This window comes from Gobio gobio (genome assembly GCF_949357685.1).
Source record: "Gobio gobio genome assembly, chromosome: 24".
In the NCBI taxonomy this organism is placed as follows: Eukaryota; Metazoa; Chordata; class Actinopteri; order Cypriniformes; family Gobionidae; genus Gobio; species Gobio gobio.
Genome location: NC_137120.1, coordinates 30,338,652 through 30,362,496, shown reverse-complemented (window position 1 = coordinate 30,362,496; position 23,845 = coordinate 30,338,652).

The following is a 23,845-nucleotide window of genomic DNA, read 5'->3' as shown; positions in this document are numbered from 1 at the left end:
TGTCAGAGAAGCGACAGGTGAGCAAAGAGGAAACAACATCTCGGCACTTACCTTAAAAGCACAGCTGCGAGAGCTCAAGCCCACGTCCTCTGATTTTACCCCTTGAGGAATCACTACAAGGAGCAAAGCAAACATTTTCTTTCTGTCGGGTGCAATAAAAAGCCAAGCTGTTATTGGCCAGCTACTGGCAGGAAATCACAGAGTTTCCTTAATAGAATGGAAATCAATACAACTGCCAGCAGGGATTTTATGCCGCCAACAGAGGGAATCTGAAATAAAGCTAATCCTCTCACAGCCGCCCCAAAGTTGCTAAAACGGGACAAGAGATTGCAAAGCGAGATTATGATCGACACAAGAGGGAAGCTATGATAAGAGGGAGATTAAAACTCAAAACTGACCGAAAAGTTCACCTTGACTGATAAAATAAGGGGCTGCATAAACAACGATTTCAACTGAAAATGGATGAAAACGCAAACTTGTGAAAATGGGATTCAAAGAGCACGTTTTTGAAAATGATACCATTATCGTCTGTGTAAACAACAAAAACGCGAATTTGTAAATACAGTGACGTCATGCATATTAGGGATGTGCCTGAAGCCGAATACTATGTTCGGAAAGGAAATTACGCATTCTACATAGCCCCACAAGGGACAAAATATGAGAGGGGAGGATAAAATATATGCTTTTGCCTTCTCTCGCACTTCTATAGTTTGGTAATTGTACGTATAGATCTGCTGATACGCTCAGGATCTGTTGAGCAACAAAACCGACATCCTCCTGTCAGTCATCTCTCCTCACAAACTTCACATGAGAAGTGAAATCTGATGTACTGTAACCGACTACCGCAGCAAGCCTAACAATGTGCCTTCAGGGGCTCCGTAGAATGTGTTATTCGTTTTCCGTGCTGTTCCGAATTTGAATTTAGGCTCCAGGCACATCCCTAATGCGTATGCGTATTACGTGTTCAGTCTATGGGCGCGTGGTGTTTCTTTACAAAGTGACATCACCACCTACTGGCCTGGCATGAATAATACAGCGTTTTTAGCTGTTTTCGTGGATCCGTGTGAACGGGGATCGTTTTGACAAGGTTTGCGTTTGAAAAAAGTTTTGTGTACTGATGACAAGGAAAAATGTTTCCGTTTTTAAGTACATCATATAGTCGTAAATGTTCCCTGAGTAAAATATGAGATCAATGAGATAAATTACTTGTCTGGCTATCACCAGACCAAGCTCAATTTAAGATTGAACATTGGTCTGGGGAGTCTGCTATGTATTTTCTACTGCACAAGATGCGTGATAAACGAGCATAAAATAAATGACACTATACGCAATTGGATAGTCCTTCAACCAATCAGACCACAAGAGGCGTGATCAACGAGCATAATTCAAATGACTCTGTATGCAATTGGATAGTCCTTCAACCAATCAGACCACAAGAGGCGTGATCAACGGGCATTGCTTCATTGCTTCTCTAATCCGTCATTAACCCACCAATAGCACGCCAAGTGGATAAGCCAGTCTGTGATTGGTTCCCGCAAAAGTGTAACAGAAGCAGTAGAAATTAATGTACAGGTTTCCAGACTGAGTTGCCTGGCGAAATCAAATCGCCGGCAGATCAGGCTGGGTTTACCCAGCCTAATAAATTACCAAATGCAAAAGAGAATAAATAAAGTTAATAGGCTAATATATTCTAAAGAAAATAGCTAAAAATAAACATTTTGAAATAAAAAACCAAAGTGAAACAAAACAATATTCGAACACATTACCTAACATCGACACATATTAACTTACTACTTTAATTATAAAAGATTTCTTCTTTTAATTATCTGTATAGCTAATAGTTTCATTCAGAAATGTCACATTATTGAAGTTAAATGAGTTGCAAATTGATATATGCGATTAAAAGAGATTAATTTGATTAATGAATCTGCATTTATGATTAATGCATAAATTAAATTTAAATGAATTTATATTATATTAATCAATTAAAACTGTAATCAATGTTATACATATTATTACAAATAACTTTATAATAATTTTATAATTATTTATTATAGTTTTTCAAGAATGTTAAAGTATGTTTTTTGAACATACATTGATTAGAAAATATAAGGTGGAACAGACCAAATGTACAATTTTAAGAAATGGTCATTTGAAGAGAAATTACAAATTAATACTTTTATTCAGCAAGGATGCATTAAATTAATCAAAAATGACAGTATTTAGAATGTTATAAAACTAGATTTTAGAATTTCAATTCAAATATATGCTGTTCTTTTGAACTTCTATTCATCAAATAATCCCTAACCAAAAATGTATTTTGGTTTCCACAAATATATTGAGCAACTGTTTTTAACATTGATAATAATCAGACATGTTTCTTGAGCAGCATATCAGAATATTACAATGATTTCTGGAGGTGTGACACTGAATACTGAAAATTCAGCTTTGCATTACAGGAATAAATTACATTTTAAAATATATTCAGATAGAAAACAGTTATTTTAAATTGTAATAATATTTCACACAACATCACTGCGTTTTTGATCAAATAAATGCAGCCTTGGTGAGCATGAGAGACTTATTTCAAAAACATCTCAAGATATGTTCAATGCAGGAGAAAACAGGAACACTGACCTCATAAATGACAGCCGCAGCACTTCAGACTGATCCGGGCCTGTTATTGTCAGCCTGCAGAATCATCTGGAGGCCGACTTGAGTGACAGTGGGAAATCGATTGAGCAAACAGTCGGACTGCTGGGATTTAAAGAGAAAGAAAACAGACAGGAAATCAGAGGTTGATGAGAGGATCTCAACAGAGAGCTTGAAGCCGACATGTTCTTCTCCCATGAGCGCGCTGAGGTGAAGCCCTTGTGTGATGTGTTGCGATGCTATTACGTGCTATATGAGCCGAGCACAGATTCCACTTGTTAGTGAGATGAAAAATGCACCTGTGGCTTCAAGCGTTTGGTCTCCGTTTAGTGGCAGAAACCCTTTTTGTTGATTCTCTTGGGCAAACTTGCTCAAGGGACCAAGTTTACTTTCTAAGAGAACCATCAGTACAAAACTTCACCTCAGGTTTGATCGCCAGCTAAACTCCTGCTAAAGAGATTATTTATTTGTATAATTAACAAGCAATGAGTTAAAGTTTACCATGGTTTACTCAAAGTTTGCTTATTTAGCTTTTTTTTACTTTGAAAATATCATAGGATTTTTTTAAAAGGGTGGCATGTTTTAAAGTGCGAAAAAACATGCATAACACCACAAAAATAATAAAATCCATTGCTAATACTGTGTATGTTTTGTTGATTTCCCTCCAAAATGATGTCACTTCCTGGAGGATGATGTCATTCGTGAACTTTGGATATTTAAAGGGATATTATGCAAGGATGGAAGGAGAACACGGGAAAATCTATCGATCAAAAAGAACATTTTTCAAATAAAACTAAATAATTTACTAAAATGGCCAACTCTTTTATCTTAACTATGCTACTTTCATTCATAAATACACACAAATAATACTGTCACACTTTTTCATAATTGACACATCCCAACACAATTCGTATTTATTTTACATTTTGGTAGATTCTCACTTGTGCGTTTTTATATGATCTGCTTATGCCCCACTGATGGTTACCCTTACAAAAAATAAGTATACTTCAAGTTTATTTTATTAAGTATACTGAAGTAAAGCTCAAGTATATTTTAAGAATACTTTATGTAGTAAGGCCTACTACAAGTATACTTGTAAGCAGTGTTGGGGAAAGTTACTTTGAAAAGTAATGCATTACAATATTGCTTTACTCCCTTAAAAAGTAACTAATTGAGTTAATTAGTTACTTTTTAAGAAAAGTAATGCGTTACGTTACTTTTGCGTTTCTTTTTCTCACCTGGGCTGGGCTTGTTTTTGTTTGTTTTTTATAACAAAAAAGTTATATTTTTGTGCAACGGTAAAGACCTCTTCATACCAAAATTTAAATAATAAGCCCCAGACTGAGGTAAAAATGCAAATGCACGCATGAACAGAAGGCGCAGCTCTGCTGTGCTGCCATTCTGGATAATGAATAGGATGCAGGAGAAAAAAGTTTTACCAATAAAAACAAAAAATCTAGTAATTTTCATCATCAAAGGTCAGCAGCAAGACATTGGTAAATTAAATATAAAGGTAGATTAAATGCATAAAAATAGTTGTTTTATTTAACATTTAATTATTGGAGGTTTGCATAGTATTCTGATTTTGCATTTGACTGATTTTATTCATTTTGAGGAGTACAGAATCTTTATTGTGCAAGTGAGATAAATAAATGCTCACATTTAGTCTAGAACTACAATAACCATCATGTGTACACACAACGCCTCTGCACTTATTTTTGTGAGCTGTCAGTCAAGTCAGAGTGCTGTCAGTCAAAATAATGTGAAAAAGTAACTCAGATATTTTGTTGTAAATTGGAAAAGTAATGCGTTACTTTACTAGTTACTTGGAAAAAGTAATATTATTACGTAACTCAAGTTACTTGTAATGCGTTACCCCCAACACTGCTTGTAAGTGTACTGTTTCAATACTACTTAGGACTAAATTGGTCCACTTTTTAGTGTATAAAAGTATACTTTTAACAGCAGTAAACTTTGAGTAAAAAACTAGTTTACAGCTAAGTTTTTCATTTGTACTGCAACTATACTACAAGTGAACTTATAGGTATACTGATAGTTTACTAGTCAAATAGTTGTAGCACAGTTTTTAGTTTATGAAAGTACACTTTGAAGTATACTCACAGTAAACTAGTTTAGTATTTTTACATACTGCAGGCCAAATATACTTAGACTTTTCTGTCAAGTCATACTTAAGTGCAATTTTAGGTATATTTAAATTTTATTTATTCTTTTAGTTTAAAAGGCGTAAACTAATAGCACACTTGAATAAACTTATTTTTGTAAGGGTAGACCTTCATGCTTATGCGTCACACTATTTAATTTTAGATTTTTTTAGAAAAATTGTACGTTTCGTGCAAAATCAATTTGGACAAATTCATACCAGATCACCAACTAGTATAGTTACATTTTCTCATGAGATTGGGTTGGGAATGATGCAAAATAAACATATTCTGTCCACAAATTATTTATCATGATTTTTCTGCGCTTTCGTCACACATCTCATGTTATGTTTCACCGCAAACATGCTCTTCACTGTTTTTTCTTTGGTAAACTAGCATACTAATAAAAAAAAATAAAAAAAAAACATTATTAGGGGTAATCTGGTAATGGCGGAAATTACACCACAAACCCTTTGTGTAAAATTAATATGAATAATTGTTAATAATAAATAATGAAATGGTGTATGTTTATTTCACTCTTTATTTATATTTATTGATGGATAGATAGATGTTTTTTTTCATATTTACAACTGCAAGGACAAGGGTAAAACAGTAAAAGGCAAGGTAAATACAGTTTTAAAGTGACCTTTTTATAGCTTTAAAAAAAAAGTAAATGATAGTATAAAAAAAATCAACCCTCAGTGACATGAATGTAGTTTAAACACCCACATACTGTGCCTTGTATGACCTATAGGCTGCAAAAACTATATGTTGACCTTTCCAAGATTGCCATATTCAGATCAGGTGAATGCAAGTTATTCATATCCATGTAAGATGCAGACTTAATGGTAAGTCACCATGGGTCTGAGGAACTGTTATGATTGCTCACCAAGAGCATCTCCTGCTAACGCCGTCTTTGTTGTGTTAATCACTCTCTCGGCATCGAGAATGACCACACTCTTCACCCCACACACACACACACACTCATTCTCATATCACAGACAGGCAGAGGAGAAATTAGCCTCTGTACAACAGCAGAATAATAACACGGAGAAGCAAACATCTCCCGTCTTTTCAGCAAATAATGAACATTTCCCCTCACAGCCACCTTTCATTTGAATGGACTATTTTTATTCAGATACAGCAGCAATTTTGGGTAAATTAAATTCACCCCCCCCCCTCTCTCTCTCTCTTTGCTAAATAACTACTACTTTTAGCAGCTGACATCAAATCCTCAGCCCCATTTGCATTTGCACATCACGATGCCGATAGCTCATATGAACTTGTTGAGAGCAGCTTGTTTTCTTTCTATCTTTAGATTCAGGTTATTATAGGATGGGTATGGACTTCATGTCAGTGATTGGGTCATCGCTGACGCTATACAGCATGTGTTATTGTTTTCATGCTATTGAATGTAACAGCTGCAGAGACTCCAATAAAACCATTTTTCTTGGAACACAACTGGAATAGTTGTGCTCTCTGGAGGACCCTTGGTGCACCTGTCACCCTTGGTGCTCACTGTCCACAGCTGTGTGCTATGAGCGCTTTCTGTGTTTTCCATAAAAGAGGAAACATCAGGGCTTCACGCTACTTATGATCATAGCAGTAATAATCACAGCATCATGCTGATTCATTCTATTGCCTCCTCCTGGTGAGTTTTGCAATGTTGTGTAATGAATAAGATGACACTTTCCACAGTGTAGAAACACAAATGTTTCCCGTGTTTTTGTTTAGCTGCCATAAAATTAACCTTACATGATTGTCTCCAGTAGTCAAATCCATTAAAGAGGACTTATTATACTTTATTATTATTTAACTTTCTTCAGTGTGTAATATTGCTGTTTGAGCATGAAAAGGGTCTGCAAAGTTACAAAGCACAAAGTTCACTCCGGGAGCAAACATCACATCACAATATCCATAATTTAAATAATTTCAGCCCAAGATATATGCAAAAAAAAAGGGGGTGAGGCATGGTTGAGTAACTGATGCCGCGTTCCAGGAAACCCGTAACCCGTGTTTTTCAACCTTCTACACGTTAAAGTGCACTGAAACGGCAGTCAAACCTGTGACTTCCCACACGTGAACTGGTACTAGATCGATGTACTCCCAGTTACGCGATAGGACGTCACATAGCCCGCGAAACAACAATGGCAGCCCCTACGGATGCAGTGTTTATGAAAGTCGTACACGAATAACGTAAAATAAAAGGTATAATTGTGCGTTCACACCGGACGCGAATGACGCGATTTGCGCAAGTGATTTACATGTTTAGTCAATGCAAAGACGCGAATAGACATTCTGCGGTGAATGACACGGCGCGAATTGAGCGTTTGATGCGTGATTCGCACGAAAGGCACGAATCGCCCAAGTTGAAAAATCTGAAGTTTAGCGGATATTCGCGCCACGTTAACCAATCAGGAATTGCTCTAGTAGTGACAACAATGAGGATAAAATCTGCATATTAATATCTGGTTCAGACAATATGATTATCGCTCAAAACACACCACAGAGACGTCAGAAGGACTAGCTGAGGAAAGGCTACTCTCGCCGGGGTTAATGAGCGCGGAGCGCCGCTGATCCACTGGAGCTCACAACTCCGAAAAAGCCAAATAACATTTTCAAATAGGCACTCTTTTTATAAATAAACCACAGATTTGAGCTTTAAACAACTATATTATGAAAAAGTCTTGAAACTACGTTTTGTCACACATTAACAGTAGATTTTAACAAAAAAGACATGTAAACAGCCCATGTCAGCCATTTCTCAACGAGACGAGCCGGCTGGCAGAAGCCCCTCCCATGAACTGAAATCGCGTCTGTTGTGAAGTGAATTTCACGCGCGAATGAAGTGAGTAAACTCAAAATGTTTTGCGAGTAAACTATGTTTTGAGAGTAAACTCAAAAACTTTGCGCGAATAGAGCGAATTATTCGCGTCATTCGCGTCCGGTTTGAACGCTACATAACAGCTTCTCTTGCCTAAAGGTCCTTTCACACGGGACCCGATTTTGACAAACATCACATCACAAAGATGTTTGTGTAATAAGTGTTTTCACACCGAACGCGAATGTGCTGCGGCGAAAAAACTATGTTTATTTTTTTCCGTATCTATGTCGATTTTTTTTTAACACTCGCAGCGACAGAAAAGGCCTAAACCAATCACATACAAGGAAACAAAGGTCACGAAATGTCCAGTTGATGTCATTAGCTATTCAATCAACATTAACCTTTGCCAAGTATCGCATTTCTCATGAGATCACAGCTGTACTTGCAGTTACAGCTGTACAGATGCAGCTGCGTTTGCCCACTGTAGGCTACAGACAACGATGACATAACCTTTTGAATTAAAACTCGTTGATTTTTTTCTAACTTAATTGTGTCCACAACTATGGAAAGTGAATGTGTTTCCGTCAGTAGCTACGACTGTGGCACTTAAATGTTTACATTGTGACTCAAGTGGAAACACAGCTGGAAACACAGCTGCTCCGGATCGACTGGTTCCTGAAGTGTGTGTTTGTCTCGTCTGATGCGCTGCTGGAGGAGCTCCTCAAATTGTCCCACGGACATTTGAAAATAAGTGCGGAACCGGCCATGATAAAGTTTTAGCTCCTGTACAAGATTAGCACCCCCTTCAGACTCTCTGTTCTTTAAGACTGGGTTCACCCAATACCTTCTTTTCGGTCTTTTAAATAAAATGAAAAGCTCGTCTTCACTGAATGATAAAGTGTCCATGTTTTCTCAGCTGTCGCCGCAAATGTTTTGGAATGTTCGAGCTCTGAAACGTCACAGACGTCGCAGCTGATGTGAATGGTTTTGATGCGAACTATTCGCGTACAAAATATTCGTTTTTCCGCTCCGCTTTTTTGTTACGCGTCCGGTGTGAAAGGGCCTTTATGCGCCGTTTATTCTCCTCCGTTTCCCTCAAATAAGCAAGGAATAAGCCCCTTTGGCGATAGAAATTATTGTAAATGAGCATAAGCCGTACGGTCCACCATGCTTTGTTTACATCTAGCTACCCCAATTCCTTGCGCTCAGGCAGTTTGGCGTGACTTTGCCTGGAACGCTACAAAGTCGTGAGTCATGGTTTGAAGTCGTAACTTACGGGCTCAAAAACCTGCCTGGAACGCAGCATGTGTTAAGTTAGTAGTGTGTTGAAACTCGCGGTTAATGTAAGGGGCGTGGCTTTTCTGAAACACACTAGAAGATGCCGACCAATCACAACACACTGGTCCAGCTGACTAATCAGAGCACATTTTGCTTTTCACAAAAAAAGAGCGTTACTGACAGACTTGGAAAAGAGGTGCTGCAACAATACAAAATACATGAAAAATAAGGTGATTTTGAGCATTCAAGCATAAAAACCTATTCAAGTAAATCCCAAAAACAAAATCAAGACTAGACTTTGTAAAAGGGCATAATATGGATTTTTTAAATGGGATTATTTTGAACTGATATTTAATTAATTGTAGTAAAAATATTTGTAATTAATTATGTAATTTTGGTAAACCTTTTTTGCCATTTTTTACTACCATTAAAAATATGAGTAATATTTTACTATATGATTATGTTTAATTTAGGCCAAGCAGCATATAACGTTTAATTTTATGATTTTAATGTGAATCATTAAATTGAAATTAATCTCAAGTACAGTGCATCCGGAAAGTATTCACAGCGCTTCACTTTTTCCACATTTTGTTGTTACAGCCTTATTCCAAAATGGATTAAATTAATTATTTTCCTCAAAATTCTACAAACAATACCCAATAATGACACCATGAAGGAAGTTTGTTTGAAATCTTTGCACATTTATTAAAAAATAAAAAACTTAAGAAAAATCCCATGTACATAAGTATTCACAGCTTTTGTCCAATACTTTGTTGAAGCACATTTGCCACCAATTACAGCCTCAAGTCTTTTTGAGTATGATGCTACAAGCTAGGCACACCTATTTTTGGACAGTGTCTCCCATTCTTCTTTGCAGGACCTCTCAAGCTCCATCAGGTTGGATGGGGAGCGTCGGTGCACAGATATTTTCAGATCTCTGCAGAAATGTTCAATCGGATTCAATTCTGAGCTCTCGTTGGGCCACTCAAGGACATTCACAGAGGTGTAGTAGCCACTCCTTTGTTATCTTGGATGTGTGCTTAGGGTCGTTGTCCTGTTTGAAGATAAACCTTCACCCCAGTTTGAGGTCCAGAGGATGTCTCTGTACATTGCTGCATTCATCTTTCCCTCGTTCCTACCTCTGAAAAACATCCCCACAGCATGATGCTGCCACCACAGTGCTTCACTGTAGGGATGGTATTGGCCAGGTGATAAGCGGTGCATGGTTTCCTCCAGACATGACGCTTGCCATTCAGTGCCATTCAATTTTGTTTCTCATGGTCTGGGAGTCCTTCAAGTGCCTTTTGGCAAACCCCAGGCAGGCTGTCATGTGCCTTTTACTGAGGAGTGGCTTCCGTCTGGCGACTCTACCATACAGGCCTGATTGGTTAAGTGCTGCAGAGATTGTTGTTCTTCTGGAAAGTTCTCCTCTCTCCACAGAGAAACGCTGGAGCTCTGTCAGAGTGACCATCGGGTTCTTGGTCACCTCCCTGACTAAGGCCCTTCTCCCCCGATCACTCAGTTTGGCCGGGCGGCCAGCTCTAGGAAGAGTCCTGGTGGTTCCAAACTTCTTCCATTTACGGATGATGGAGGCCACTGCGCTCATTGGGACCTTCAATGCTGCAGACATTTTTCTGTACCCTTCCCCAGATCTGTGCCTTGATACAATCCTGTCTCAGAGGTCTACAGACAATTCCTTGGACTTCATGGCTTGGTTTGTGCTCTGACATGCATTGTTAACTGTGGGACCAACAGGTGTGTGCATTTCCAAAACATGTCCAATCAACTGAATTGACCACAGGTGGACTCATTGGAAACAGGATGCACCGGAGCTCAATTTTGAGTGTGATGGATAGATGGATGGACGGAGACGGACGGACGGACGGATAGATAGATAGATGTGCTGACTAGAATTATGATCATATTTTATATAGAAGTAGGATTATGTTTTATTGGATTGATGCCTTCTTAAAGGGCAAAACTATTTGTCCTGTTCTCTAAAGTTATCTGGCTTGTCCAAGCAACCAGGCAAATCGAATCAAATGATAGTGCAGGAAAACAAAGCAAAATGCATTTTTCCAACTCAGCTGCCCTCCATAAAGAACTGCTCACTCTTGATAAGAGGTCGGAGAAACACCTGCTGCTCTTCCTGGCGGATGCGGTGGAAGTTTCCATGTATATTGCACATGACGTCAAAGCAGCCTGTCACAATAGTGGCCTAGCCACAAATAAATCCCATTCACTGGCTTCTTTTCAACAAAACCCCAGATGCATTATGGACTGATTCACATGTTCGCAGTAATGCACCAATTTAGAACATAATCATGGGATTTCCACATAATTCTGTGTTATTTCAGCATGTGACATCAGCAAGAGACAATATTAGTGCAGTTTTCCCTAACAAGGATGCTGTATTGCAGCATAACAGTAGCAGCTACCTTCTTAAGGTAAAGTCACATTAGCACATTTTTGGTGAAGCTTAGCTCACACAGAAATCAATTTCAAACCAAGCAGCTTTCTGTAGCGATTTCACTTGAAAATTTGCATGGGGGAATCTGATTTCCGATCATGTGGGTTCCTACAGAAATGACTGGATTTCACCTGAGAAATTCACCCAGCAACTGTAAATGTAACTGCACCTTAGGCGGCAGCACCTTAAATGTAATGAAATCGCTAAAGAGACCGATTCCGAACGCTACATTGGCAGTAAAATACCACAGGAGATTGAATGTGCAATACATTTCAATAGATTTTCTCCACATTGAATTTAGCACACACAAATATTGGAATAATCGATTTTAAATTAGATTGACTATTTTATACTTTTCAACAGGATTAAGTATTTTTAGGTATACATATTTCAATTCTGTTTTCCTTTTGATATTGTGGTAACAATTTTTACGTTTTACAAAACTCTTTTTAGATTCAAATATTTTCTCAGAGAGAGCACACACACATACCTTGCAGTGCTTCAGATCTGATCAGTGAGGGAAAGTGATATAATTTCCTGTATCTTACATAGTTGGGAGATAATTCCACCAATTTAAAGGCAAAGTATGATACGAATTGACGTAAGATTTATGGACACATATATTCATAAGGTAAAAGTTATTTTTAAACAATTTAATGTTGTAGAATTAGGAAAATTACCTTTTAATAAATAAATGAAATATTACCTAAAGAAAAGTAAAATAAAAGTATTTTGATTACACAATGATATGATGGAAAAAACAAGAAAGCCTGATTTTCAGCTATATAAGACACTTTTTACAGAAAATATTATATTGTTATGGCCTGTAACATCTTGTGATCCATGACAATGAGTAACAAATTATTCAAATAATTAAAAAATATAATAAAAATATTGACTTTTGAATACCAAATGTACCTACAATTATAGAATCACCCATGTGACAATACCTTAAAGTGATAGTTCACCCCCAAAATTCTGTCATCATTTACCATGTTTCATTCTGTTTGGATCCAAAAGTTCTTAAATATCTTCTTTTGTTTTCCACGGAATAAATAAAGTCATACAGGTTTGGAATAACTTGAGGGCAAGCAAATGACAGAACTTTCATTTTGGGGTAATTATCCCTTTAAAAATATCTGAGGCAGCATATCTGAGTGCGTCCTACTTAGGCAGCTCACTAGTTTTTGGATCACAGTTGTCAACTTCACACAGAAAGGAGCGAAAGAAGAAACTAGATAACTGAAATCATCTTGGTCTTTAATTCGCTCTTAATAAACCATGGGTGCAGACAGCAGACAGACACCTGGAATTTAACTGAGGTGTTAGTATATTGTGAGCACCTTGAATAACATGAAAAGATTGAGAGGATATAGCCCTGGCACTTTGAGGTCTTGGACACCTGTTCAATTGTGAGATAATTCTCTTTGATTTTATGGAAGCAGTGCGTTAAAAGGGATGCCAAAATACGTTTCACCGTTTGTCATGGCCCCCCCTCCCCATTCTCTAATTAAAGCTTCGGCTGTTGCTCGCAGGCAGGCGGTTATTAATTCACAGGTGTCCGCGTCGACTGCGTCTCCATGGCAACGGTTAGGTATCCCATTAATCCCCCCACATTTATTTTATCGATGCTGATTAATCCCGACCGCAAACAATGACTGCGCACTCACCTCACCCCGTTTCTTACCGGAAAATGGGAAAGAGTTGATTGCAATTTGAACGCATTCACGTGGAAACAGTGAAGGGGTTGAATACAGTATTGGGCTGGGTTTTGATTTGCATTCTCGTTACGATGTGTCAAATGGAATGGCCTTGTGAAGCGTAATATTTCCGCCAAACCTGACTCGGATACGCAACAGTGCATTGAACCCTGTCAAATCAAGTGAATAGCCTAGTCCAAACAACTCTTATTTAAAGTCATAGTTCACCCAAACAGTTTCTCATTTACTCACCCTCATGTTGTTCCAAACCTGTATGGCTGTCCTTCTTTTGTGGAAAACAAATCAATTTTGAAAAGTCAAGGGTTCAATGTTGTTTAACAGTTGTAGCATTCGTTAAAATGTATTCGTGTTCCACAGAAGAAAGAACGTCATACAAGTTTGGAATGATATGAGGGTGAGTAAATTATGGCAGAATATACATTTTTGTGTGAAATATTCCGTTAGGCATTGTGTGTGAAGCAGGGTTATTATTGTTAACTAAAACTAAAATATACACCGATAGTGGGTGGGATAAATTAGGCAGCAAGTGCACATGGCACCAGGACCAGGATGCACTATGGGAAGAAGTCAAGCCAGTGGAGGCAATTTGATGCTTTGGGCAATGTTCTGCTGGGAAACCTTGGGTCCTGCCATCCTAAGTGGATGTTACTTTGACACGTACCACCTACCCTTTCATGAAACAGTATTCCCTGGAGCCTCCTGTGGTCTCTTTCAGCAGGATAATGCACCCTGCCACAAAGCAACATTTTTCAGGAATGGTTTGAGGAGCACGAGTTTGAGGTGTTGACTTGGCCTCCAAATTCTCCAGATCTCTATCCAATTGAGCATCTGTGGGATGTGCTGAAAAAACAAGTCCAATCCATGGAGGCCCCACATCGCAACTTACAGGACTTAAAGGATCTGCTGCTAACATCTTGGTGCCAAATTCCACAGCACACCTTCAGGGGTCTAGTGGAGTCCATGCCTCGACGGGTCAGGGCTGTTTTGGCAGCAAAAGGGGGACCAACACAATATTAGGTCATAATGTTATGCCTGATTGGTGTATTTTTGCCTATTGAAATAAATCAAATAAATGAAAATAAAAACCTAAATGAAAACTAGAAATGTTGCTTTGGCAATTAACTGAAATAATTTTAGTTTGATGCACTAAAATTACTTACTGGAATAAATGAAAACTAAACCTGAAATGAATTAAACCTAGATATTACAAAAATACACCCAACAAAATGACTAAAAATTAAACTAAGATTGAAATAAAAGCTGCTTATTCAAAATATTAATACAAATATGACCGATATTATTGATTATTATGAATCTAAATTGTATTGCCTGCTTGTAAAAATAAATAAAGTGATCAGATTATTATTTTCTTCTGGCAAATGAAAAAAAATGAAAAAAAAAATTAATTCCAACCTGCATATCTGAGCACTAAAACATGCTCAGACGTCTTTGTCTACTCTAAACCCTAGCAACCAAATATATATAAATATGTTTACTCGTTTCTGTTATTCACCATCATTTTCGAAGGCTGCACATATGGCACAATCTTCATTAAAGAGAAAGGAGTCTTTCATGGAAAGACCACTCCAGGAATTGCCAATCAGAAAGATGTGCTTTGTTTTCCCCCCCGCAGGCTGTACAGCTCAGAGTGATTCCTCTGGGAGTCTCTTTTATCACGACAGAGATTGTGTTCCTTTTACTTTTTATACATCTCAACAGCAAGTGCAGGGCTCCTGTGATCTGATAGATACTTAATGCATGACAAAACTCTCTACTGACCTCTCGACTAACTCTACTATCTTCGTGCATAAAAACACTATTTCTGCACATACAAATATGAAAGTTGAATATGTATTTGAATTCACTGCCACAATGTGTGGTTCTAAGGTATGTAGTAAGGAATGGTTGCCAGGGTCATCTGGATGGTTGCTATGCTTGTATAAATGCTTCAAAATTCTGTCTTGTAAATGAGACATTATATAGACTTCTATAGGGGGTTCTTCACTGCTGGCAAAATGGGATTTCAATAAAACTTGGCTGCCTTTACAGTAGAAAGGTGATTTTTTTTTTTTAAATTGGTCCTTCCTGACTAGAGAAAAAGTCTATTAGCTGTGTCCCAATTCAGAGGCTGCATCCTTCGAAAGATGTGAAGGTTGGAACGATGTTGTCAAATGGGACGGTCTAACCTACAAAGGACTGTTCTTGTCGCCTAGCAACTGTGACAGCTGCCGTTGATGAGTGACCATAACATTTGTACTGGACTTTTTTGAAAGTTATATTAAACTGTCTGAAAACAAAGCAGCGTTCGCAAACTGTGTGTGAAATATGTTCACCATGGTCCATTTCAAGTGTATAAACTATATATAATCGCATCTTAGTAAGATGTCAATATTTGACATATACTAATATACTAATATTAATATACTAATGTAATTCGGCAATTTCTAATCAATGGCGCGCAATGAATTCTGGGGTTGGCAAAGCCATAAAGGATCTATCTTTTGTATCCTTCATTTCACGGGAAACGAAGGACACATTCGGAGGCCGCATTCGAATTGGGACAGCCTTCTTTGCGCAGTGGTGGCACAATCGACCTTCGAAGGATGCAGCCTCTGAATTGGGAGGCAGCTGTTGTCTTCCCTTTTGCCAAATGGGTAAGTAAACTTCAACACCCATAATGCACTGTACACTCCCACAAGTCTGCCATGTATACGGTTGACCAGAGTCAAATACAGCCTTGCTTTAGTAGGAAATACTTTTTAGCAAACTTGAGGCTAAAGGCTGCAAAGAATCTGGAGAGAATGCCATAACGGAAAATCTGAAAAACCTCCGTGTTTGTAGTGAACATTTCAAACTGGATTACCACGAACAGTGTTTAAGACCAAACGGAGGGGGGACTGAAAGAAACTGTCGTTCTGTCTGTTCCGCCCAATCGGCAACCCCCCCAGTTTCTCTTGAAGCCAATACGGAAGTGACTTAAACTGCAATTCATCGACTGGCCGCTAGAGACAGGCTCCAAAAGGGAGCAGAATCTCATTGAGCTCCATGATAAAATGGCCAACTTTACAGCAGGAAAAGAAAACATGTTTACAGTCTGGTACAAATTCTGGTTTTGGTCTATACGGCTAATTTTGCCCTTCATGACAACTGTGAGGGGGGTGAATTTTTTACATTATATAAAGCCTAATGGTGCGTTCACACCGGACACGAATGACGCGATTCGCGAGAGTGATTTACATGTTAAGTCAATGCAAAGAGGCGAATAGACATTCTGCGGCGTGATTCGCACGAATGACACGGCGCGAATTGAGCGTTTGACGGGTGATTTGCGCGAATGTAAAAAATCGCCTGAGTTGAAAAATTGGAACTTTGGTGGATATTCGCGCAGCGTTAACCAATCAGGAGCTTGCTCTAGTAGTGACAACAATTAGGTGAAAACCTGTACATTAATATCTGGTTCAGACAATATGATTATCACTGTGATAACATTAAATGACATGAAACACAACTCAGTCTCATTTTGTTAAATGCAAGTTTATGTTTGATCAATAATACAAAAGTATAAGTAAAAGGTATGATAAGCTATACATGAAATAAAGCAAACAATTCAGTCAAACATTCAAAGTCAGTGCTAGTCGGCTACAAATGTAACGTAAAGTTATAGCCTAAAAATAAAAAAGTAATGAAACTTCACTTTGCCCTCAGCCTAAACGATTTGCCAGGGAACAAATTATAGATCCATGAGACCAAAGATCGGCCGTTATATACACACACGACAAATTATAGCTCGAGACACCACAGAGACATCAGAGCCAGCAGCAGACGGCAGAAGGACTGGCCGAGGAAAGGCAACTCCCACCGGGGTTAACGAGCGCGGAGCGCCGCTGATCCACTGGACCTCAAAACTCTGAAAACGCCAGATAAAATGTTCAAATAGGCACTCTTTTTATGAATAAACCACAGATTAGAGCTTTAAAAAACTACATTATCGCCTGAAAAAGTCTTAAAACTACGTTTTGTCACACATTAACAGTAGATTTTAACAAAAAAAAAAACATGTAAACAGCCCATGTCAGCCATTTCTCAACGAGACGAGCCGGCTGGCAGAAGCCCTTCCCATGACGCGGGAATGTTGTTAAGTGAATGTCACGCGCGAATGAAGCAAGTAAACTCAAAATGTTCAAGCGTCCAACTTCACGCGAATATCGCGATTTATTCGCGTCATTCGCAAAACCCAAATTAAAGTTCTGCATAATTAAGGGTGTGGTCACTTTGAGTGACAGGTGGATAGCCATTTATCTGCTGTCTTTTAGTCATCACGTCACCTCAGCTCTGCCCATGTCCCTCCTCTTTGCCCATTTTCTGTTATCCGGGAGTGACGCGCAATGACGCGCTGAAAAGATGGCAACGGCCAGCTCGACCCTATTTTACTCTTCAAAACTGCCCTTCAGAATCCAATGGGTGACGTCACAGACACTACGTTCATATTTTTTTCCAGTCTATGGTTCCGCCCTAGCCTGACAAGCCAGACCCACATCAAGATGTTGGGTCTGGGAACTCACCATTGGCAGGGCTCAATCCGAGGGGCGGGATAAACGGTTGTCTTTCAAATTCCCTCTGCACGCAATAGGATAGCGCCACAACCATCCAGAGCAACGAAGAAGGTGAAGAGGAGTTAGTTGATAGATAAAACTTTTGCCATATCCAGTCGGCAAACCCCCGAACACATCTTCCTTTTTTAAGAATGACTTCAGTGCCGTTCTTTGTTCTTTTCTCAAAGAAAAGCTAAACTCCAAGTCTTCCAGAGTCGCGGCCAAAGCCGATCCGAAAGACTGCTGTTCGGCAGCTGCTTTGTTTACGAGTAGCACGTCAGTAACTCTGCCGTCATTATGGTAAGCCCGCCCACCGACTCTATACATGATGTGATTGGCCTGACCAGAGTTTGGTTTTTCCAGCTCACAAGCCAACGGAGAGTTGCTAGACTACCCTAGCTGCAAATTAGATTTAGGGTGCGTCTAGATTTCTAGGCTAGTTCCAACCAACTAAAAAACGTTTGCGAAATGACAGTGTTTCCATTAACCCAAGTTATGCGACTAAAACATAATTTTTAAAAGTCATTCCAAAAATCATGGCGACGGATGTTGGTAGGGTTGTGTATATCGCAGATACTGCACTAGCCATTATTTTTAATGGAAGGAAATGTAGGCGTGTCATCCAAGCATTTATGGCAAGGAAAGCCCTTTATATTGGGGAGCGGCCATGTGTGAGATGTTTCTGTGATTCTCCCTCCTATTTTCTTGACAAATTGTGGCACTTCTTTGTTGTTAAGAATCCAGCAGACTTTTGCTGAATAAACTTGAATTACTCAGTCCAGGTAACACAGAGAATGAGTAAACATTGTTAATTTACATATAGGCTATACCGATATTGTAACAATACAAAGCTGGTTGAAGTTTGGTTTGAGAGTGACTTTTTTGTGATCTGTCCACACAAAATTGTTCTGAAATTTCGCTAATTTGACGGGCTCAGTACCCAACTATAAACCACTCAGAACACCCTGGTAACCACAAAGCAACACCCTGGCAAACAAGAAAAACACACAACAACATAGCAACGAGTTTTGCATGAGGAATTATCAGTCACATTCAGAAGGCCACTATGGAGAAAAGAGACTCAGCTGTGAGACCACATATTCATGTGCTTCCCTTTAGTTTCAGGGAGCAAAAGGTAAGGGCTCTTATTGGCTGGGGGATTGCTATGGCAACAACGGGGAGTCGGGGAACAAGTGAAGGGGATGCCGCCTGTCCGTTATGCATGTGCTGGAATGAAATGGGGAGAGACAGCCGTCCAAGAGGCTCTGACAAAAAACAGTTTGTGTATTTTTTCTTTAATGCTTATCAATGAATGTGGAGCTTGTATTCAAAAAGTCATTGTCTTTGCCATACCTCTGCAAAAGAATCTATAAACAAACTAAAAATATAAGAAATAAAATAAAATGTTAATTAAGGGGGCTGCAAGTTCAAGTCTTTTTAATTTGTACTTTATTTCAATTAAATTAATGTACTATATTTTAGTTTGATAATGTTTTTTATTCAAGGGGGATTTTTAGGGGATTTTATGGTACTAAATGATATTTATGGAATTGTTATGATCTATTTATTACCTGTTATAGACCTGAAAATGACATTTCCAACTTAAACTGTTGTAAATCTTCAATGCTTTGGAGCACAGAGTTAAGTTTGGTCTCTTTTTAAAGAAGACACTTGGCGGATTATTGCTGAAGTGACAAAAGTTTAAAAAGTGAAAAAGTTATAGAAGTTTAAGTTTATGATTATGCATTAAAATACAGTTTTTGAATTGTTTATGAAATATATATTTTTCAAAACATGTTTTACTCTACATCCATGATACAATCAAAGACACAAATCTAAACAAGTTTTGTTTCAAATTTGAGGTTGATATCTCAAAAAATGAGCTTTCAGTAAGAATTTATTTGGGCGCAGTACCTAACGTTTCCACTAGATGAAACTCGTCTCCCATTCATTTCCAATGCGGACCTTTACAAGAACAATACAAGTGTGACTATTTTTTTCAAGAGCCAAAACCTTTACCAAGTTTCGTACCATTCCAATGAAGTAAAAACTTTTTTTTTTCCGGTCAAAAATTACCAAAGAGCTCCAGGGGGTTAAGGATCTAATTACTCAATGTTTTACTTGTTTATTCATTTTTTTGATATTAACATTTTATATATATTAATAATTCAGTCCAGAGCACAATACTTACCATGGATCGCTTTACAAATGTGTCACTTACATGGTCATTTGTGATATGTCCAATCTTTCCATGACCTTTAAAGATGACCTGTACCATCTTAGATTGTCTTCATGTCTTTCCATCCAACATGAGCAATGAAGCTCACTCCAGGGATCACAGGCCTCCTCTCAGTTCAGGTTTATTGCAACTACAGGCACCAACCGGCCAATCGAAATCAGAGTGACATGCGTTCCCATGGAAACCCCAGGAACATCTGCCCCTGATGATAACAGAGGGGGAAAAACAACAAAAAACATATGGCGCTGGTTTGATGATCTGATATGAAATACCAGATTTCTTGTGGACGATTTCCAAACTTGCAAGTAAACACAATAATGTCATATTCCGAAAAGCACTGATTTCCAACAGGAGAGATCACTTTGCATCATTCCGTTACGAGCCATGTGAAAAACTAATTCCAGCAGATGTCAAAGAGTTCATGCTGTAACATATATTACCCCCAGCTTCCAGTATAATAATAAAAAAAATCCATTTCTGAACTGTGTAAGAGGGCATTTTCAAAAGAACATCATGTCAGGGTTGGAGAAAGGCTGTAATTCTACACAAAGGCGGCATTAATGTCACGAACAAGTCTTGAACAAATCACCATGTTGATAAGGACTGAAGGGCTTTTAATCACAAGAAATGGCGAGGAAGTATTTGTCGTCTGCACCTGAATAATGTGCCATTTCTGGTGACAAATGAAACCGTGTCTTCTGAGACGTTTTATCAAGATTAACACTCTAGACACAAATTAATGCACCTATCAATCAAGTTTCTAAATAAACAATTATACAGAAATGATTCATTATTTCACAAATGCATTCCCAGCAAACAATTTGTGGTTCCCAGAATGTTATTATTTGGTTTCCAAAAAGTAGAGACATAGAGAAAGAGTGGTGAAACTATGGATGGCTCGTTTGTAAACCTCTCAACCTCTCTGTCTTTCTTTCTGCTCTCATTTTGTTCTACTCTCGTCCTCTTTTTTCCTCTGGCCTAATGAGGTGGAGGCCAGGCGGACAGCGAAGACAGATGACCCTCTGCTGTTATCTGTTTACCAGAAAGAGATGTCTGGTCTTTTCAGCCCCTTTTGAACCTTTCGGTTTGCTCAGAAACTTCTGGAAAGGTTTCCCTTGGTGACCATAGACATGTACCGCATTTGACTTTGTCTTCTCATAGCCTAGAGGTCCCATTCTTTCAAACACAGTGAAAAAGTCTCAGATACACAAACAGTTGTAATCAAAATTATTCAACCCCTATTGCGAATCATGTTTATTGGCAAAATGTACAGACTTTCAGCTGTTCCCAGACAGCAACATATAGTGTCGGCCCAGACCTGGGCCACATGTGTCCCAGATGTTATCTGGATCTGGGCCGACACTATGTTGCTGTCTGGGTTTGCAATGAGCAAACACAACAAATGTTTCAAGTTGTTTCCCCAAATTCAACTGAAAATGCAACTTTTAATGACTTTTGCAGACTCAAAATTATTTACCCCCTTCATGGCAAGCATCTTAAGTACTTAGTAGAACGTCCTTTTGCTGTTATGACCTGCTGCAAACAAGATGTATAACCAGACACCAGCTTCTGGCGGTGTTTCGGAGGAATCGTAGGCCATTCCTCATGAGCAATGGCCTCCAGTTCAGTAATATTCTTGGGTTTGCATGCTGCAACTGCCTTCTTCAAATCCCACCAGAGATTTTCTATAGCCGCGTTTCCACTGCAGAAACTTCCCCCAGGAACTAGGGACTTTGGGGTGGTACTCGGTGAGTTTCGGCCGCAGAGACCAGTCTAATTGAAGTTTCGGGGGTGGGACTTGGGAGCTGAACATACTGATTGGTTGAGTTCATGCAACATTTTGATTGGCTGACTCCACGCAGGATTTTATTTCAACCACCATTTTTAAAAGTCTGTTGCAGTGCGTGCAGTAAGAGTTGTTTGCTATTCGAATCAACAATGGGGTTTCAAAAATGTGACCGATGGACTGATGACGAGCCGTTTTGCGGAGGACGAAGGTTCAGCTTATTTCAAGCTTATTTGCGGAGGACGAAAGTTCAGGACTAATCTTCACGGTACTTTTTACAGCGACAGGTCTGGGGGTAAAAAAGTTCCTGCGACAAATTGTTCCGGGTAATTTCGGTGGAAACGGGGCTTGGTGTTCAAGTCAAGTGGCTGTGATGACCACTGTAGAATCTTCCAGGACTTCTTCTGCAACCAAGCCTTGGTGGAATTTGAGGTATGCTTGGATCGTTGTCCTGTTAGAAGGTCCAACGACGCCCAAGCTTCAGCTTCCTCACTGACGGCATTACGTTTTCTCCTAGGATTTCCTGATACTTCAATGAATCCATCTTGCCTTCCACATGCTGCAGGTTTCCAGTGCCAGAGGATGCAAAGCAGCCTCATACCCCTTTTCCACCAAAGCAGTGCTAGAGCTAATTCAGAGCCAGAGCTAGTCCCAGTTCATAGTTGGTTCGACTGAGGAGCCTTCTAAGAACCGGTTTGCTTTTCCACAGGCTGAGAGCCACAACAGAGCCATGTCTTACGTCACTGTATACGTCTCATCTCACTCAGCAACGCTAGCGAGGCAGCGGCAGTGTTGCCAAGTTGGTGGTTTTGCCGCGGGCTGTTTTTTCATGTCCGCGGGATGAAGCGACCCCAAATATGTGATATTTAGCCCCGGGAATGCGAATTTTAGTGCCAAAAAACACAAATTTTACCCCCAAATGTGTACTGGGGAATCCCCCCCTGGAAAGCGATTGGGCTTGTTTTGAGTAGCAAGTGGGCGGGTTTGTTGTGAAAACCTGGCAACCCCGGGCGCAGAAGCAAAAGCATAAGGAGTCATATGCTCTCGTTGGAGTCGTTATCATACGGCGATCGGTCTCTGCACAGCACCGCTGCGAACAAGCCATCCATCAACAATGCAAATGTTGCGTTACTATTCATTCACATGGCTTTACGATCCTACATCGGCATCAAAACACAACGCAAACACAGCGAATCCAACGCATTCATGTAGTTCGCCGTAATTTGTATAGACGGAGATTACAAACGAGCAGCAGCTGTTAGCTCCATTAGCTGCTATTTCAAAAATGGTGGATCTAAAGTTTGTGTTCGTCTTGTTGACCCCGCCCCCAGCGCCTGACGTAATCGGTTCTTACTTCTAGCCCAGCAATGTTTTGGTGCTACTTAAGAACCACTTTTCCTGGCTCGGAGCTGGGGCTTTGTGTGTGGAAACACAAAGAACCGATTTGAAACTAGGCTCTGGCTCCGATCTAGCTCTGGCTCTGCTTTGGTGGAAAAGGGGTACCAGAGCATCACCGAGGCACCACCATGCTTAACTGTAGGCAGAGTGTTCTTTTCAGCAGATGCTTCATTCTTCTTCCTCCAGACACACCGGCGATCCATAGGGCCGAAAAGTTCCAGTTTCTTCACTCCACAGAACAGAATCCCAAAACTTCTGTGGTTTATTTATATGATTTTGAGCAAATTGGAGCCATTTGCAGGTGCGCACACAAGTTCGAAAGACAGCGTTCACATCCAAACGAACCGAACTCTGACGTCAATCAAACCCGGGTGCTAGACGCTAACGGGTAGATTGCGTTGGTCATTATGGAAATGACATTTTATGTAATCGCGCTCTCACGCTAATTTGCCCAGTTTAGTAAATCTGGCACCTGTTTTACAGATGTATGCTGTTGTAAGGGATTCTATTCAGGGGGTTGAATAATTTTGAGACTGCAGAAGATGCATTATCAGTTGAATTTGGGGAAACCACTTGAAACATTTGCTGTGTTGAGCTATTTCAATGACTTTTGTTTGATTTGTTCATTGCAAACAGCTGAAAGTCTGTAAATTACCCCGTTCACCACCAATACATTTAAACAGGTTATATATATTTTTGTTTTCCCCCTAAAATGTTTTATGCTTA